Genomic DNA, 19,076 nt, shown 5'->3' on the forward strand with positions numbered 1-19,076 from the left:
CTGTGTTTTGAATATATATATATATATATATATATATATATATATATATATATATATATATATATATATATATATATATATATATATATATATATATATATATATATATATATTAGTGCTGTCAAATGATTAGTGGCATCTGAGAAAAAACTTTGTGTTTACATAATATATACATGTGCACTGTGTATAAATACACACATATACTGTGCATAAATTACTAAAATATATATATCTGCATATATTATTATACACTACCTGACAAAAGTTTTGTTGCCTATCCAAGTTTTAGGAAAAACAGATAATAACTTGACTTCTAGTTGATCATTTGGTATTAGAAGTGGCTTATATGAAAGGCAAAGTCATCTGGAATGGCAAAGAAAGTGTTCTTGCAGGACTCCCAAAATTCAAGATTCTTTGGATTCATCATCCATGCCTCCTCCTTCATCTTACCCCAGACATGCCCAATAATGTTCCTGTCTGGTGACTAGGCTGGCCAATCCTGGAGCACCTTGACCTTCTCTGCTTTCAGGAACTTTGATGTGGAGGCTGAAGTATGAGTGCTATCCTGCTGAAGAATTTGCCCTCTCCTGTGGTTTGTAATGTAATGGGCAGCAGAAATGTCTCGATACCTCAGGATGTTGATGTTGCCATCCACTCTGCAGATCTCTCGCACTCCCCCATACTGAATGTAACCCCAAACCATGATTTTTCCTTCACCAAACTTGACTGATTTCTGTGAGAATTTTGGGTCCATGCAGGTTCCAATAGGTCTTCAGTATTAGTGATGATTAGGATGCAGTTCAACAGATGATCCATCAGAAAAATCTACCTTCTGCCACTTTTCCAAATGATCAATGATCAAGTCATGTTATTATTTGTTGCTTCTGCAACTGGGATCGACGACAAGACTTTTTTCAGATAGTGTATATAAATGTATTTATTTATGAATATAAACAAATATTTTATACAATGTAGTCATGCATATATTTAAAATACACAAAAATATCCACAGTACGCACAAATATATTAAAACTTCTTATTTTGGATGCAATTAATTGTTTTACTACACTAATATATATATATATATATATATATATATATATATATATATATATATATATATATATATATACATGCATACATTCTATACCACTGTATTTATAGATTTACTGGGCTTAATTTTAAGATGTGGTATAGGTGAACTGGATAAAGTAAATTGGCTGGAGTGTGTTTATGTAAATGGAAGAGTGTGTGGGTGTTTCCCAGCACTGGGGATTGGACAAGTTGTGCCAGAGTAAGGGCCAATCCTAATTCTATTCTACACCCCTATGCTTACATCTTCCCCTTAGCCCTCAAAGTACAGTGTGAAGGGGTAGGGATGAAAATATTTGACGCAAACATCATCACACATGTCAACACGAGCTCATACCTGACTCATGATGTTATCTGCGATACGGTAGTCATTCCAGAGAACACAAGTGCAGTGATGTTTAATAGATTATTTGTGCGCAAAGTTGTTTTGTGCTGTATTTAGACTTAAAAATTATCAAACGCTTTGATTTTTGAGCGAGATGCTAATGGTCTAATTCAATTCAATGATTTATGCTAAGCTAAGCTAAAAGTGCTCCCGCCAGACCCAGAGAAGGGCTGAATGGATTTAAAAATGGTAAAACTCAGCAGTTAATATAGAGCTATGTTACCACAACAACAGTGTAGCCAGATTTTTCTCTTGCAGACGTTCCTCCTTTACACATACATGAACACTACCAAAAAGGTTGTATTAAGTATGCCAGGCTAGTGTTTGGCACTGTTAACTTGTTAGTAAACAGTACCTCTAGGGAAGTGCAGTTGATGTATATGTAGAAGATGCGTCTCTGCTGTTTGGCTGTAATGTGAAGTAAATCCACACTATATAAAGCGTTGGTTAATGCTTGAGCAACAACAACACTCCACCATTGTTGTGCATTTGTTTGCTCTTGCCTTTAATCTACACCTCCCTAAACATGTAATATCCATGTGCATGACGTCATCATTTTCAAATACTCTCGTTTTCTGGTGTTTACACGAACACGACAACTGCTGCGTTTTCAAAAATGTCCACTTTTATGCATTTTCAGTCATAAAAATTCTGTTGTTGCGTAAACGAATATGCAAAAACATACAGACAATGCCTATGCATACACATTGAATTAAAAGAGAATCACGACACTCCTACCCCTTAATGAGAATGCTGTAAATAGAAAGATAGGTAGGGGGAACAAAATAGATAAGTAGGGGGAAGTGGAAGGGCTAATGGGTAGAATTTGGATTGGGCCTAACTGGCGGTTCATTCCGCTGTGGCAAGCCAAAGGAAAATGAGTGTGGATGTGAGGTTTTTCCCTATTCTATAAGGTCTGAGAGCATTTCTTCCGAATGTCAAATAAAAATATTGTCATCTAGAGCATTTTTATTTTCCAAATAACAGCTGGAATAACAATTTTTTTATTGTAAAGTGTGATTGAAAATCATAAATATTTCACCAAATATTTATTTCTTCTAAAATATATATATATACACACACACACACACACACACACATCGGCCACTTTATTAGGTACACTTATTCAACTGCTCGTAACACAAATTTCTTTGTGTTTATTTATTATAGTGATTAGATATTATAGTATATTATTATACAAAAGTGCACATGTAGTACACTCACTGGCCACTTTATTAGGTACACCTGTCCAACTGCTTGTTAATGCAAATCTCTAATCAGCCAATTACATGGCATTAAATGCATTTAGGCATGTAGACATGGTCAAGACGATCTGCTGCAGTTCAAACCGAGCATCAGAAAGGGGAAGAAAGGTGATTTAAGTGACTTTGAACGTGGCATGGTTGTTGATGCCAGACGGCTGGTCTGAGTATTTCAGAAACTGCAGATCTACTGGGATTTTCACGGACAACCGTCTCTAGGGTTTACAGAGAATGGCCTGAAAAAAGAAAAATGTCCAGAATTTGTCGTCAACAACATGAAAGCATGGATCCATCCCTTCTTGTGTCAACGATTCAGGCTGGTGGTGGTGGTGTAATGGTGTGGGGGATATTTTCTTAGCACAGTCTACCTGAGTATTGTTGCTGACCATGTCCATCCCTTTATGACCACAGTGTACCCATCTTCTGATGGCTAATTTCAGCAGGAAAACTCACCATTTCATGAAGCGCTGATCATCTCAGACTGGTTTCTTGAACATGACAATGAATTCACTCATCTGGCCTCCACAGTCACCAGTTCTCAATCCAATAGAGCACCTTTGGGATGTGGTGGAATGGGAGATTCACATCATGAATGTGCAGCCAACAAATCGGCAGCAACTGAGTGATGCTGTCACGTCAACATGGACTAAAATCTCTGAGGAATGTTTCCAGTACCTTGTTGAATCTATGCCACAAAGGATTAAGGCAGTTCTGAAGGCAAAGGGGGTCCAACCCAGTACTAGTAAGGTGTACCTAATAAAGTGGCCAGTGAGTGTACATTCAGATATGTCTGAAAACATTGAACTTTTTTGTTATTTTATACAAACAAACATTCTCTAAACTGCATTTTTATTTTGCATTTAGAAGAAATGCCATCATAAAACAAAAATTCTGGTTTACTCAAAGGCATAACTATAACCTGTCAAATCTGTCAAGTGCTCTCTTTTTTTTCTATACAGAGACCTTCATGTATACATTTTGTTCAGCAATGCACACATTTTAATTAGTAACCCAGCCCACACACTCTGTGCCTCCACACACACATGCACACATACAGACAGACAGAACAGAACATAAGCTAAATCATAGACGATAAGGTTATACAAAGAGTAATGAACTGATACGTGTGTGTATATATGATAAACAGCGGGCCTATAGATGATGTAGTCAATCTTAACACTGTGCTAAGCAACGTGCCATTTTTTATATATTATGTAAAAATAATATTGCCTTACTGAGAAATATCAAGTGTTATGCTGCCATAGCTGTGAAACCAGCATGTTCATGTTTTAATGGAAATGTCTTAAGCTCTCATGATATGTGGTGTCCGAAATGCATTTTAGCTTGTGCCGTATGTTGCTGCTCCTCGCTATTCTCTCATGTAGCATTTACTTCTCAATCTGTCTCCAAATTCTTTTTTAAAAAACTGCACAGGGGCCCGAATGCCTGTCTGTACACGCAAAGCTGACAAATGCACATGATATACATAGACATTTGAATCTTCTGTACACTTAGTCCTGTTATGTGGCTATATTTTCAGAGCAGTTCGGTGTCCGTTTTTTCAGCAAATGATGTGTCTGCCTTATGAATGCACACCGCTGAGCATTATAAAGAACTTGATTCAGGTTTGTTATTGAACCATTTGTACGGTTTGCTATTGGAATCGATTGAATTCGTCATACCTCAGATGATTGTAATTCTCAGCGTTTGCTTTTTTGTTCTGTTTTCTTCAATTGAATAAAGATAGCTACTCTTCCTGGATGATGTATGATGGTTAATGTAATGTTTGGCTGGAAATATCTTTGTGTTTTAGGCTGGCTAAAAGTGTTTTGTGGACTTGAGTTGGACTGTATGAATAGGTTTCAGCTTTTCAAGCCTCATTATTCTCAAGGTCAGGGGCAGACTGGTTAAAAATTAACCAAATAGCCATAAATGTATTATGGATTTCTGTTAAGATGTTTTGACTACTGTGATATTGATCAGCAGGACACACACACACACATATTATTTACACAGATGTACTGTATACACATACTACAGTTCAAACATTTTGGCTTGTTACTTAAAAAGAGCCAATAAGGATGTATTAAAGTTATTAAATGTGAAAAAAAATGTGAATATATATATATATACTTACTAATATTTTAAGATGCGTTATTAAATTGTTCATCAACTAATCCTGAAAAAAGTCACGTTCTGTACAAAAACATGTAGTGGCACCACAGTTTTTTTTTTTAATCTAATAGTAATGACACTGATAATAATAATAATAATAATAATAATAATAATAATAATAATAATAATAATTGGGCGATGCGGTGGCGCAGTAGGTAGTGCTGTCGCCTCACAGCAAGAAGGTCGCTGGTTCGAGCCTCGGCTGGGTCAGTTGGCGTTTCTATGTGGAGTTTGCATGTTCTCCCTGCGTTCGCGTGGGTTTCCTCCGGGTGCTCCGGTTTCCCCCACAGTCCAAAGACATGCAGTACAGGTGAATTAAGCAGGCTAAATTAACTGTAGTGTATGTGTATGGATGTTTCCCAGAGATGGGTTGCAGCTGGAAGGGCATCCGCTGCACAAAACATATGCTGGATAAGTTCATTTCACTGTGGCAACCCCTGATTAATAAAGGGACTAAGCCGAAAATGGTTGAATGAATAATAATAATAGTTAAATCAAGCATCAAATCAGAGGGTTATGATTTATAGAGGATCATATGATCTCAAAGACTGCTGAAAATCCATTGAAAATCAATGAATATTACTTTCTTACTTTATACCTGATCACATCTTAAAGGGTCTCGAAATTAGTGTTGCCAACATAGCAATTTTGTTGCTAGATTTAGCAACTTTTCATACTACCCTAGCAACTTTTATTTCCAAAAAGCACCTAGCAACAAATTGAGCTCAGATTGTTTTTCATAACTGTTAATTTACTGATATTGGTTAACATGTATAATTGTTGGTAATTTAGGTAGCAATAAATTCCAAAATTTCATCAATTCATGAGATAGACTTGGTTTGAACCAATCAGTGCGCTCTATTGTGAATGAGGTTAACTTCATTAACATGCATGATATTGCTTCGAAGACTGTTTTTACCTGTTACAGTGTTCAGAAAGACGCCATGATGTGCTGCCAACCATAATTAAAACGAGTGGAAGAAGAAGAATTGTTTGGAGACATGGGTCTCCGAATCCGGATTTGCCACTCATCTTCTTTTAAAAACGACACGGCTCCAGTTCCTGTCTCTACAAATTTGGCAAGTGTGTGATCAGTGTTCTTTGTTTATGTTTATTCAGATGGCAATGTTAGGTAGTATCATCAGCAGTACTCTAAGTTTTTAAAGACATACCTTAGTCAGAATGATTTAGTTAGTAAGTTTACAGTACGTTAACATCATTACAATATTATGGACTGAAAGATCCACTGTAATTGCTGCTCTCTGATTGTAAACACCTTAATCAAACTATTACTGTCATGTAAAATTTTCGACGCATTTTGGGACAGAATATTCTATACACACGGCTGTGTTTCTACCGAGAAATGCAGAGTTTTTTTTATCTTCCCATACGGCGTGCGTTATCAAATTCATACTTGCAACCAAAGTCTCGTCTGTCACAGGGGGCATGCATGAAATATTCCTGAATGAAAGTGAAAGTGCCAAACTGCAGTTAAAGTTAACAAATTAAGAACGAAACACCCAAAATTACATGAAACTCCAGAGGAAATGTGGATAGCACGGTGTCGAGTTGTGCTATAACATGTCAAACGAGATCATGAAAGGAAGATTCAAAAAGCAACTCATGTAAACACCTTAATCATATTGTTGTCTTATTCAGATTAGGGCAAATAATTCCATCACTGATGTCCATGTAAACGTAGTCGCTGTCTGTTTCCCCTGCATCTGTACATGTGTAAAATCAGCTTTAGTTTTACTTTTTGGCCACTCGATATTCCCCCCTGAACAAAGCCGGACTCACCCACTTTCCTGGCTTATTTCAAACCAGAGGTGTGAAAACACCCTGCTCAGTTATCAGCAAAAAATGATATCAGCAGTTATATTTACCAGCCTATATATTATTATCAGTTTTCAAATATAAACTTACTGGTTCTATCTCTGCTCAAATTTTCACATTGTTGCATCATCAATCATATATACAGGCGCATTGAAAAAAATAACTGAATGTCATGGTCAAGTTCTTTACTTTTATGATTTCATTAAAAAAATGAATTAACTCAAGACTTGTTTGGTTGTTTGTTTAATTCTGATTGTTACAATTTACATCGTATGGAAATGTAATATTTAATATTTAAAACAAAAAGTGAATATTTTCTCAAGGATCAATCAAAAATAGATTTAGAAAATGTTTATGATCTCCAAAATATTTTCAGGTTGGGGCTCTATCTGCATGCATTACCGCGTCAATCTGTCATAGATGTGATCGCACAGCTGAAGCTTTGTTGAAGTTCAGGTTGCTTTGATAGCAGCCTTGAGCTCATCTTTATTGTTTGGTTGCATGTTTCTTTTCCTCTTGACAGCAGATTCTTAATGGGGTTCGGGTCAGGGGAGTTGGCAGGCCATGCAAGCACAATAAAATCATGGTCAGCAAACCAGTCAGAAGTAGTTTTGGCACTGTAGGCAAGTGCGAAGTCCTGCTGCAAAAGAAATTGGGATCTCCAAAAAGCCTGTCAGCGGAAGAAAGAGTGTGTGAAGTGCTGTAAAATCTCGTGGTAGACGCTGAATTGACTTTTGACTTGATAAAGCACAGTGAGCAACACCAGCAGACCCATGACCTCCAAAATCATCCCAGACTGGAAACTTTATACTAGCCTTAAAGTGTCATATTTTTGGGCTCTATAGTCCTTTCAGTGATGACCTTCTGCTGCTTTTCATGCTTGTGGAGGGTGTCGATGATTGTTTTCTGGACAACTGCCAAGTCGTATCTTTTTCGTAATGGTGGTTACAAATAATAAAGCTCAAAATTGAACATTGTGATTTTGTTTAAAGATTTTCCTATGTCGTAACCATCAGAATTAAAATGAAAAACACCCTTGAAATCTTTCAATCTGAGTGCAGTGAATCTAGAATATAAGAAATTTTTTTTAATTATTTAAAGAAAAGGACTTGTCCATGATATTTAGATTTGAGCAGATACAGATAACCGATACCGCTTTATTTATTTATTTATTTATTTATTTATTTATTTTCCCCTCTTTTTTGTTTTCATACTGCTTTTGGATTACGTTTAGATTACTTTTGCAAAGATTACATCTGATAACAGACAAAATAAATCCCTTTAACACCAACAAGAGCCCCAACGGCAATTAGATAAAACTTCAAAACACCAACACTAATGTACTTTGCTATTCGTGTTTGCTGATAGTAACACTGAATAAAAATCACATCTTGTGATTTTAAAACATTTACCTAAAATTAAGTCAATTTAGAATACAGCAACCTTGTGGAAGACAACATTGAAAGCCATGACATTCACAGCAACATCATTGCCATATTTAATATTTAAAAAATAAAATAAGGCAAAATGCATCTCCATTTTCCATCAATTTTTGTTGACTTCACTCACCCCTCTCCACCGAAATAAAATGTGAAGAATCATTAACATGTACAAGTGGCTGGTTTTTAATTGGAGAGAGTTAAAAATTAGAGAGTTGGAGTCAAAAAGAGAGAATTGGAGTTAAAGAGAGGGAAAAAAATGGAAAATTGTTGCTAAATCATTACATAATATATTGTAAACAACTTATTGCTGCAGTGTTAAAAATATGTTCAATACAATTCAACTCAAGCTTATTTGTATAGCACATTTTACAATAATTATCATTACGAAACAGCTTTACAAAAGGTGCACGTTATTACATTAGTCAAAATCAGAAAACTCAAGAGAACAGGGTGGGCAGTATATATACCCTGCAGTTGTTCAGTCTCATTTCCAAAAAGGTGATGTGTATAATACATTTTCAGTAAAGTGTATTTGTGTATTGCTTATTGTGTTGTTTTCAAAGTCAGCATAGGGTTGGCATCAACCGTTTATGAGAAATGGTAACCATGTAATCAATAAAAAAGTTACTGTAGTCTGATTACTAGTATTAAAAATCATTCCAGATATTTGACGTTTGTAATCTGATTATGTAATCAAGATTACATACAATCCGTTACTACCCATCTCTTTTTATCACTATAATAAATATACTTTATATTCTAATATACTCTGTAAAAAAATAATCTTGAGGCTTGTAATTTTCATCAAAAATGTTGATGTCATTAAAAATAATGTGCTTATTTTCTTTTAAAAATTGATATTCTGGATTTAGTATAAAATAATGAGAAGATTTTGCTAATAAATCAAGATATGAATTTCACTTCTTTTTTAAGCAAACCAGTGTAATAATTAGGCTTAATTTGACAACCAATTAAGCTAATAATGTTGAGGAAAGATGGCTTCATGTTTATTTTTAAACAATTCACTCAATTATGCGGATTTGATTGAGATGTTTGCATTTAAATCTCAACAACAGCAGTGATCAGAGACATTTTAAAGGAGCAGATCAACAGCGAGCATGCTAAGAGGTAAGCATTAACAGTTTATCATTTGTATTGTCTTAAATAAGCTCTTTCAGGAAAACACATGCTGCTCAAGCTTGTTCAGGAGCTTAGTCTTTGCCGTACAATGTATATATGGATACATGGGTATTTTTAACCACCCAACCATATTTTAAATTGATTTGCTTCTGTGTTTATTCTGAACTATATATTGGAATTGAACAAATTATTTGCATTGTGATATTTAACAGCAGTCATCAGGCAACATTTAAGTGGGGTGGACAAACAAGAGTGAGCTTGTTAAATGGTTAGCCTAAGCTAAGCTAGTTAGCTATAGTTAGTCAATGGGGTTTATGCACAGCTAGTGCTTTTTCATTAAGGTTACTTTTACAGCATTGATGATGTAAGGTAATTAACTGTGTTTAAATATAATACTGTGAACAAATACTAATATTTCTTTGGTAAATTTTTCAGATTAAAGAAGAAAATGTTCACAGTATTTTTCCACAAAAGAGGAGCGGTTTACTCAGGCAGATTTTGATCAAGAGAATGGGTGCCAAACAGCAGGTATTTTTATAATGTTATTTCTGTATTATAGTGTTTTATTATTATTATTATTATTAGGCAATATTACTAGATTCAGCACTTTTGTTTTATCAGACCTCACATTACATCAGGGATAAGACGAGAGATGTCATCCTCTGTTGCTGGTCTATTTGTATGAAAGAGAGGAAGAGCTCATCCAGGAGTGCAATGTAAGTGTCTTAAACCGTTTTAGATATTTATAGTTTTCAAAAAACTGCATTTTATATTTATGAATTACTGTTCTCAGAGATACAAAGAAATGGTTTATTTTCTTAATGTATTTCCTTAAAGTGTTTCAGTAAACCTTAAACATTTGAAATTTACAATTGCATAATTTCATAATAATAATAAACTTAATGTTTATTTTACAGTGTGGGAATGTACAGAGAATTGCTGTCTGCCAGAGGGATGACCAACCATGAGGACTTCTGCATTGTCTTGGAGGATGAGCGAGTCATGGCTGGCTTGGAAAATCTAGAAAAACTGAACTGGATTTATACAAGTATTCCCCAAATCACCCAAAAACAAACTTATATTAAGTTTCTGACACAAATTCACTGCTACAACCTTTTGGGAAATTTCACTGCATTGATTGATTGATTGATTGTGTTGCTAATATTTTGAGATCCAGCTTTTATACTGGTTTTGTATGTCATGCAATACAAAATTCTGTCAGATTTTGTCTAAAATGTGACTATTCCAGAAAGTTGACAGAAAATTTTTTCTATGACATGGATTAAAAACATTTTTCAGAGCTTAACAGTGCTGTAAATTTTAAATAGATTTGTTTTACAAAGTGTATGTTCCATTTTGTTTTCAGTGGAACTTGTAATAAAATTATATTTAGCAAAAATGCACTGTGTATGTATTTCATTATAAATAATATATTTTACATTTTATGAATGAGTAATTTTCATTAATAAATTTGAGTAAAAGGTGGTTAATTTGCTTAAATTATAAAAGCACATTCCACTAATAATATTAAATTCATCATCTATCAGCCAAAAAATTTAGTAATTTTCACATGATTCATTCAAGTGGTTCAAGTCTTGAAAACTACTTAAAATGTTACGTGCAATAGTGTTACCGCTATTTTTTTTACAGTGATACACTCACTGGCCACTTTATTAGGTACATCTTGTAGTAACTAGTACTGGGTTGGACCCCCTTTTGCCTTCAGAACTGCCTTTATCCTTTGTGGCATAGATTCAACAAGGTACTTGAAATATTCCTCTGAGATTTTAGTCCATATTGATATGACAACATCACACATTTGCTGCAGATTTGGCAGCTGCACATTCATGATGCGAATCTCCCATTCCACTACATCCCAAATGTGCTCTGTTGGATTGAGATCTGGTAACTGTCAAGGTCATCTGAGTACAGTGAACTCATTGTCATGTCCAGGAAACTAGTCTAAGATGATTCGCGCTCTATGACATGGTGCGATATCCTGTTGGAAGAGGTCATTAGAAGATGGGTACACTGTGGTCATAATGTGATGGACATGGTCAGTAACAATACTCAGGTAGGCAGTGATGTTGACACTATGCTCAATTGGTACTAATGGTCCCAAAGTGTGCCAAGAAAATATCCCCACACCATTACACCACCACCATCACCAGCCTGAACTTTCATGTTGTTGATGCCAAATTCTGACCATAAGATCCGAATGTCGCGGCAGAAATGGAGAATCATCAGACCAGGCAACGTTTTTTCTAGTTTTCTATTGTCCAGTTTTGGAGAGCCTATGCGAATTGCAGCCTCATTTTCCTGTTCTTAGCTGACAAAAGTGGCATCCGGTGTGGTCTTCTGTTGTTGTAGCCCATCCGCCTCAAGGTTGAACGTGTTGTGCATTCAGAGATACTCTTCTGCATACCTCAGTGTAACGAGTGGTTATTTGAGTTACTGTTGCCTTTCTATCAGCTGGAACCAGTTGGCCATTCTCCTCTGACCTCTGCCACCAACAAGGTATTTGCACCCACAGAACTGCCACTCACTGTATATTTTATCTTTTTCAGACCCTTCTCTGTAAACCCTAGCGATGCTTGTGTGTGAAATCAAGTAGATCAGCAGTTTCTGAAATACTCAGACCAGCCCGTCTGGCACCAACAACCATGCCTCGTTCAAAGTCACTTAAATCACCTTTCTTCCTCATTCTGATGCTCCGTTTGAACAGCAGCTGATCGTCTTGACCATGCCTGCATGCCTAAATGCATTTATTTACTGCTATGTGATTGGGTGATTAGAAATTTGCATTAACAAGCAGTTGGACAAGTGTACCTAATAAAGTGGCCGGTGAGTACTATATACTTTTGTATTAAAATATCTAATCACTATAATAAATAATACTATTACTCAGCCACGCTGTTAAAGGACATGATTCATTTATCATAAGCGTCGTCTTACTTAGGCATAATAATCTCCAGTTCACAGCACAACAGGAAGTTGTCTTCAGCCTCCTCTCTCAGGGTTGGAATGGAAAACAAGAACAAACTGTAACCTACAACGCAAGGGGTCCATTAGTGTGATGTTAGAGTGAAGCGTATGACAGACTTGCTTAACTACATCACCGACAGCCATGCTGCGGAGAAGGCCTGATGCATTACGAAGGCCGGGTCAACACCACCGCAGTCTTAATGTACTGGGAAGAGCAGGCGTCCAGCGAGCAGCAGATAGAAACGCTCCGGTCTCTGCTAAGTGGATCCAGAATCAGCAGGACCCCGGCGGATGGCCAAAGCAGATCAGGCAATTTGGCGAGTGGTGCGCACTTAGCAACTCTGCATGAGGCTGATTGAATCTATGTAGTCCACTCGCACAGTCCGCTTTGCAGGACATTGTAAGTAATTGCCCATGAGCCTCTGCTCCCCTGCGCTGGATCTTCAAGCCAATTAGGCCCTATCAGAGCCACCCACCCTGGCCGTTTTAATGCCTGCGCTTGCTTGTTGACCTTTAGCGGTGTGTGCTTTGAACGGGAGGTCTGAAGGAGTTGGCGTTTTCATGGCATCTCAAGGGTTGTCAAATGAGGGATCGTGATTCTTGATCTTGTGCTGCAAACAATTCAGGGTTCAATTATTGCTTGTCCGTGCAACCTAGACTGTACTCACTGATTTCAAAATAATGACACAGATAGGTCAGGTTAATTGCAAGCAAGTCAAGAGGTCTTTAAAATGCCCTTTGCTTTAAATTTCCCTTTTGCACAGATTCATCAAGGCACTGGAATATTTCTCAGAGATTTTGGTCCATATTGACATGATAGCATCACGCAGTGCTGCAGATTTGTCGGCTGCGCATCCATGATGTGACTTTCAAATTCCTATAAATCATGCCTTTTTGCAATTGGTTTTAAAGATGATCTGCCTGTGATGTCAAGTTTGCTGTTATAAATGAAATATAGCATATGTGTGTGCATTTGGAGCAGATCAACAACTTGCATAAGCACTGCAGGTAAATTACGATGTTATTTTATTGGTTGCTGCTATAGACAATGACTTTAAATTTTAACCTATGCCTATTTCACAAATAATAAATTAATTAATTAATTAATCAATTAAAAAACACTAATTATATAAACAAAAGTAGCCAAGATTTATTTATTGACAAAAATCTGACAATCTGTGGTTGTGGTTTGTTTGTTTGGGGGGTTTTTTTTGGCCCTGGACGCACTTAATTTCACCTCTAATATTTAGGCTATTCTTGTTTATTTGTAGATAACTAAAAACATACATTAAAATTAAGATACAATTTATTGTTTCTAATAGCTATTTTGTTTATTGATCGGTTGGTGCGTCTGTTGTCGTAAAAAAAAAAAAAAAAAAAAAAAATGATTAACCGCAGACCGTCCGCTACCGCAGATTATTTCTTTCACTCGGTACTCAGTATTCAAGGATCAAACATTTGTATTAAGAAGATATTTAAGCTATTTTATGATTTGGTTTTTTAAACGTTGTTTGGGCTGAATTGGGGTGTTTTTTTTTATTTGTTAATAAACTGCTACACATCTTTCCATTAAATATTTCAATAATAAATTAATGTTTTATCTTTATGTCTTTAAGATTGCAATGTAATTTTCTAAATTATTTAAACTTGTATATGGCGATAACTTTTTTTTTTTTTACTTTAATCCTTGCACTTAAAGCTAAAACCATTTTAAATTATGAAAAGCACAACAACGGTCTATTTTTCCATTAATTACAGGTCATGGAAACTCAGCTTTTAAGTCAGTGAAAGTAAAGGAATTTTATATTTGGCTTCAAGTGGCAACCCTGGATAACTGATATATCGGCCGATATAAATTTCAATCTTGATATGGATTTTCCAGAGCCTGATTACAAAAATCAAATACAGTGAACAATTGATTTTGTTTTCAAACTCTGATCCTGAGTTCTGACCTGGTGTGGGATATGTTTCCTGCGCAGTGACATAACAGCCTGATCTCACGAGGAAACATAAGTATTTTACGTTTTGTCAGTTAAGTGGCTAATTCGTACGAATTCAGTAATATGAAAATGTACGATTTTAAAAAGGAGGCGTGGCACCTAACCCCAAACATCATTGGGCGATGAGCAAATCCTACTAAATTGTACGAATAAGATTGTTTGAATTCATACGAGTTAGCCACTTAAATCAAAAAGTTTGCGTTGAAGGGCATAAAGAGCTGCTAAAAGAGATTGCGTTGGACATACCTATTATAGTACAATGTATTTTTGAGAAATTATCTAGATCAGGGGTGTCAAACTCAGTTCCTGGAGGGCCACAGCCCTGCACAGTTTAGTTCCAACCCTGCTTCAATATGCTTACCTGGAGGTTTAAAACAAGCCTGAAGCACTTAATTAGTTAATCACCTCTGTTTATTAGAGTTGGAACAAAACTGTGCAGAGCTGCGGCCCTCCAGGAATCGAGTTTGGCACCTATCTAGATAGCCACCCAAACACAACAGCATTGTTCAAATCAAAATTGGACTGATAAAGATAATCATTTCTTTTTTTAAAGCCGATAAATTAAAATCTGAATATGAGTTTTGTTGAAAAGTTAATAGACATTTTTTAATCATTACAAAAAGGAAAAATAGTAGAATCTACGCCAGAACGATAAGAGCAATATCAGGGGGAAGGGAATGAAAATTGCAAAAAATACACATTACATTACATTATTTGCTCAATCTCCACTTGATCCAAACCTGTTTGAGTTTCTCTCTGCTGTTTAAGACAAAAGAAGTTATTTTCAATGATGCTGTGTAACTATTGACTGTGTATTCATTTATTATATGGAAGTCCATGGTTACAGGACATTTTTCAAAATATCTTCTTTAGTGTTCAACAGAAAAAGGACACTCTAAAGCAGGCATGTCCAAGCTCGGTCCTGGAGGCCGGTGTCCTGCAAAGTTTAGTTCCAACCCCAATCAGACACACCTGGGCTAGCTAATCAAGCACTTACTAGGCTTTCTAGAAACATCCGTGCAGGTGTGTTGAGGCAAGTTGGAGCTAAAATCTGCAGGACACCGGCCCTCCAGGACCGAGTTTGGACACCCCTGCTCTAAAGGTATGTAAGCACTCAAGACAGGGTACATAGTGAGTGAAAGGGAGATTTTTTCCAACACATTTCTAAACATAATAGTTTTAATAACTCATTTCTAATAACTGATTTATTTTACCTTTGCCATGATGACAGTAAATAATATTTGACTAGATATTTTTCAAGACACTTCTATACAGCTTAAAGTGACATTTAAAGGCTTAACTAGGTAATTGGGTAACTAGGCAGGATAGGGTAATTAAGCAAGTTATTGTATAATGATGGTTTGTTCTGGAGACTATCGGGAAAAAAAAAGCTTAAAGGGGCTAATAATATTGACCTTAAAATGTTTTTAAAAAATTGAAAACTGCTTTTATTCTAGACAACAAAAAAACAAAACAAAAGAAAAAATAGAAGAAAAAATATTATCAGACATACTGTGAAAATGTCCTTGCTCTGTTAACATCATTTAGGAAATATTCAAAAAAAAATTTTTTAATTCAAAGGGGGGCTAATAATTCTTACTTCAACTGTACATAAGGAACAAGCTCAGTCTGCTGCACATCATTACCACACACAGGAGAAAAGGGCAAATATGGGCACGGGCGCAGTTAATATAGGCAGCAAGATGGAGCTGATTGGTTAGTGGAGCTTGAGACTAATAGGGGAATGAACAGGATTGGAGAGGGTGTGGTCTCATGTTGAGGAGTGCAGTCCAGGGCCACAATCTTCCCAACAGTGAGAAAAGTTTCATTTCTGGGTAAACAATACTTTAAGAGCACAACCACATGAAGTATAAAGTATGCTTTTGTTAAATAATAACACAAAATGACACCTTTCCTCAGTGTTTTAGACTTGTTTCTCATTAAAATATGTAAATATTCGTAGATAATTCCTTTAGCTGCTCGGACTGTTGCGAGACCAGCTTAAACTAGAAATATAACCAGTTTAAAGGGATAGTTCACCTAAAAATTAAGATGTACTCACCTTCCACTATGGAAGTCAATGGTCATATGTTTCCAGATTTCTTGAATATAGATTTTCTGTTTTCTGTTAACTGAGGAAAGAAACTCATAAAGAGTTGTAACAAGTAAAGGGTAAACAAAGACAAAATGTCTAGTTTTGGGTGAACTATCTTTTAAAGCAGTTTCCTTTATGCACATTTAGCTATTTTTGTTTTCAACAGAAAATTGGCGTAAATCACAGCCTAAAGTCATGTTTCCTGGAAAACTAAGAAGGCTACGCTTAAAAACAAGAACAAATCTGCCTGTGAGGTCAGAAAAATAACCTTGTTTTTTAATTTTTGAACTTAGCCTTTCATATTTTTTTCTGACTGTCATACATTTTAAGTACAACTATAAACACTTGATACTTCTTTCTTTTTTTTAAACAGGGCTCAAATGTCTTCATGAAATAAATCTCAAGTAATCAAGTAACCACATCTAAACAATGTTTAGTCGTTTCTACCTGGGAAATGCGTCAAAAAACGTATTTATTGCAGTGCTATATTGAAACAATGGTAAAGATATTTTCAAGCCATTGTATCCACACACATCTATCCTTTTTCCTAGGTGTTGATAAAAACTGAATGGATATTATGTCAAAACTACAGGCATTATACATTTTGTTGTGTTGATTTAGATTAATATAAAAGCTCCCACATAGAAACTTCTTGTCTTCAACTGAGGCTCATGCTGTTTTCTATTAATACTGCAAGTAATGCTATGAAAACTATTTGTTCTCTGTGAAAAAAATCTCTCCTCCTCTTTCTCTCTCTCTACCTACGTTTTCTGCCAGGAGACAGAGCTGGAGTTCGTGGGCAGAGACACCTCTGGACCTAAAAGGAAAAACTGCAGACAGCGAATGATTCCAGGTCTGGGAGAAAAATGCTGTAGAGGCTCTCAAAGGGAAAGCGAGCAACGTGGACGAAAGGGAAATCAGAGCGCGCGCTCCATCTGTCGGTCAGTTACAGAACGATGCATTTAAATAAGTCTGAATCGATTAATTTAGAACCTGAAATTTTGATGTTTTCATGATTTATTTATGTAATTAGTTAATTAAGATAATTAACAAGTAATTTAATTTCTTAAATATGTAATAAAACAAATTATTTTATGAATTATAAATTTAACAGATTTCCCAGTGATGGGTTGCAGCTGGAAGGGCATCCACTGCGTAAAACATATGCTGGATAAGTTGGTGGTTCATTTCGCTGTGGCGACCCCAGATAAATATAAGGACTAGACCGAAAAGAAAATGAATGAATGAATGAATTTAACAGATTTATAGACAGGGTTTCTGCATGTTTCACCAAGTCAAATTGAGCTTTTTAAGACCATGAAGAAGGAAAATTCAGACTTACATAGAACTAAAAGCAAAGGATTTTTTAAATGGCCAAGCAGAAAAATATTTACTTTGCCCAATCAAACAATTAATTCTAGTTAGTTAGTTATTTTATAATTAATTTGTTAATTAATTTTTATTAGTTAGTTATTTGATATTTCTTATATTTTGAATAATCTGTCAAAACAAGCAGACCCTAGCTGTATACAAAAACTGTTAAAAAACTAAATGCATGCACAACAGACTTATTGTATTGACTTTTATTTTATTGAGTTTTATTGAGATGTATTGTTGGTGATTGGATGTGTGTGTTGGATCGATTGAGTAGCTTTTCATTCATTCACTTTCCTTCAGCTTAGTCCATGATTTATCAGGGGTTGCCACAGCGGAATGAATCGCCAACTACCCTGGCATATGTTTTATGCAGGAGATGCCCTTCAAGCCGCAACCCAGTACCAGGGAACGGATTAGCAAAGGAAAATTGAAACATGTTTAAAATGATTTAAGACCTACAAGATAATATTTCTGTGAATTTAAGACTTTTTAGGGCAAAAATTGTACTTTTGGAATTTAAGACATTTTAAAACTTCTTAAGACTCTGCGGATACCCTGATAGACAATCAATTAAATAAAATGTACAAACTATTATTTATGTTTTAACTTAATGATATCAAATACCCTAACAAAGAAAATGTATCTAAAATGTGTGTGTGTGGTGTGTGTGTGTATATATATATATATATTTGTTAAATATAATAATAAATCACATAACATTAAGTTGAATGAATCTAATTAAAATGGTTAAATTAATTCAGTATAATTATTTAATATTATTTACATTTTTATTAATAAAAATTTCCCGGTCATATGATCCACATATGTGAGATACAAATCCAGTAAACATTGTTACTTTTTTTATTTTATTTTTACTTTAATTGAGTTTATCTGAGTAACATATTTTCCATCTTTCAATTCACATACGATTCACATTCATTTATACCACAGCAAACATTTCCATACAGTTTCTCGGGTCTTCCTGGTGATACAAGATTTACCAGAAAACCTTCATTAAGTATAAAAATGTTTCAAACCGTCTATCATAAAACAAAAACAACAACCCCATCTTTCCCTTGTTACTCCCTTGGATTCAGACTCATCTCTAAAAAATATGTAGTACAAGATACAGGTTTTGTTGCATTTCCCTATAATCCATTAACATTGTTTTTATTGTAATGCCAAGTAAGACATACCAAAAAAACAACAGACATACTAGTAACTAGTAAAAAACAGAAACTGATCCCAATAAAGTGATTAAAAAGTGTTTGGTCTTTTAAAAAAAAG

The sequence above is a fragment of the Danio aesculapii genome, chromosome 8 (genome assembly GCF_903798145.1).
Source record: "Danio aesculapii chromosome 8, fDanAes4.1, whole genome shotgun sequence".
NCBI classification, from domain to species: domain Eukaryota; kingdom Metazoa; phylum Chordata; class Actinopteri; order Cypriniformes; family Danionidae; genus Danio; species Danio aesculapii.